Source organism: Oncorhynchus mykiss, unplaced genomic scaffold (assembly GCF_013265735.2).
Source record: "Oncorhynchus mykiss isolate Arlee unplaced genomic scaffold, USDA_OmykA_1.1 un_scaffold_698, whole genome shotgun sequence".
Taxonomy (NCBI): Eukaryota; Metazoa; Chordata; class Actinopteri; order Salmoniformes; family Salmonidae; genus Oncorhynchus; species Oncorhynchus mykiss.
This window is the reverse complement of record NW_023494145.1, coordinates 1-2,500: the sequence shown is the minus strand read 5'-3', so window position 1 is coordinate 2,500 and position 2,500 is coordinate 1.

The window sequence follows — 2,500 nt, the reverse complement described above, 5'->3', positions numbered from 1 at the left end:
ACCAGGTGCACATGGTCCTTTTGGGTGACCAGGTGCACATGGTCCTTTGGGTGACCAGGTGCACGCCGGCCTTTGGGTGACCAGGTGCACATGGTCCTTTTGGGTGACCAGGTGCACGCCGGCCTTTGGGTGACCAGGTGCACATGGTCCTTTTGGGTGACCAGGTGCACATGGTCCTTTGGGTGACCAGGTGCACGCCGGCCTTTGGGTGACCAGGTGCACACGGTCCTTTTGGGTGACCAGGTGCACGCCGGCCTTTGGGTGACCAGGTGCACATGGTCCTTTTGGGTGACCAGGTGCACGCCGGCCTTTGGGTGACCAGGTGCACGCCGGTCCTTTTGGGTGACCAGGTGCACAAGTTCCATTTGGGTGACCAGGTGCACGCGGTTCATAACAGCGCGGTTATCTGCTTTAATGTCCGAGGAGGGGTGCTTAAGTGTGGGTGCCCTGGTTCACCTGGTATGCGAGGTTGTGGAGGTGGGGGGGGGTCCCCTGCTGGTATCATCCCCGAAATAGAGGGGTGATACCCGGGTGGTGAGTAAGGGCCTACAAGCCTGGAGGTCAATAGCTCCAGGGGGTAAGCTCTACTGTCATGTCCGTAAATAGAGTGGTGTTACCCGGGTTTTGAACCATATTTTAATTTTTGGGTTACCAGATGCACACGGGTCTTTTGGAAAACAATCACAATCTGCATCCATCGTAATATCTTAAACTGTATATAAAGCACCTAAGGACGGGCCTGACCGAGAGAGGGCCGTAGTAGGGTACTCCCCTAGCGGGCTATATCAATAGAATGACCGGTAAAATGATTTAAAACAGTTTTATAATTTTTGGGTTACCAGATGCACACGGGTCTTTTGGAAAACAATCACAATCTGCATCCATCGTAATATATGAAACTGTATATAAAGCACTGAAGGACGGCCCCGACCGAGACAGGGCCTTAGTGGGGTGCTCCCATAGCGGGCTATATCAATAGAATGACCGGTAAAAGTATTTAAAACCGTTTTATAATTTTTGGGTTACCAGATGCACGTTTTCAATCACCAGTTGCACGGAGGATTAATAGCAATCTGCATCCATCGTGATTTCTTAAAGTGTGTAAAAAGCACCCAAGGACGGCCCTGACAGAGAGAGGGCCGTAGTGGGGCACTCCCCTAGCGGGCTATATCAATAGAATGACGGGTAAAAGTATTTAAAACCCTTTTATAATTTTTGGGTTACCAGATGCACGTTTTCAATCACCAGGTGCACGGAGGAAAATGAGCATTTGCATCCATAGTCATGTTTTAAACCGTCCATAAAGCACTCTTGGCCGGCCCCGGCAGAGAGAGAAAGAGATGGTGAAAAAAAAAAAAAAAATCATCATCAGACCTTCCATAAATAATTCGGGCCGGCCCCCATTGCTAAAGGTCCGTAGTAGGGTGCGCCATAAGCGGACATGAATAGATGGAACACCGCTAACCGCATAGAGAACCGTGTTTTGGGTGACCAGGTGCACGTTTTCAATCACCAGTTGCACATTTTCAATCACCAGTTGCACGGAGGATTAATAGCAATCTGCATCCATCGCGATTTCTTAAAGTGTCTATAAAGCACTCAGGACGGGCCCGACCGAGACAGGGCCTTAGTGGGGTGCTCCCATAGCGGGCAACAATGAGAGGGGTGCCTTTAAATTCATTTTGAACCATATTTGAAATTTTGGGTTACCAGATGCACGTTTTCAATCACCAGTTGCACGGAGGATTAATAGCAATCTGCATCCATCGTGATTTCTTAAAGTGTGTAAAAAGCACCCAAGGACGGCCCTGACAGAGAGAGGGCCGTAGTGGGGCACTCCCCTAGCGGGCTATATCAATAGAATGACGGGTAAAAGTATTTAAAACCCTTTTATAATTTTTGGGTTACCAGATGCACGTTTTCAATCACCAGGTGCACGGAGGAAAATGAGCATTTGCATCCATAGTCATGTTTTAAACCGTCCATAAAGCACTCTTGGCCGGCCCCGGCAGAGAGAGAAAGAGATGGTGAAAAAAAAAAAAAAATCATCATCAGACCTTCCATAAATAATTCGGGCCGGCCCCCATTGCTAAAGGTCCGTAGTAGGGTGCGCCATAAGCGGACATGAATAGATGGAACACCGCTAACCGCATAGAGAACCGTGTTTTGGGTGACCAGGTGCACGTTTTCAATCACCAGTTGCACATTTTCAATCACCAGTTGCACGGAGGATTAATAGCAATCTGCATCCATCGCGATTTCTTAAAGTGTCTATAAAGCACTCAGGACGGGCCCGACCGAGACAGGGCCTTAGTGGGGTGCTCCCATAGCGGGCAACAATGAGAGGGGTGCCTTTAAATTCATTTTGAACCATATTTGAAATTTTGGGTTACCAGATGCACGTTTTCAATCACCAGTTGCACGGAGGATTAATAGCAATCTGCATCCATCGTGATTTCTTAAAGTGTGTAAAAAGCACCCAAGGACGGCCCTGACAGAG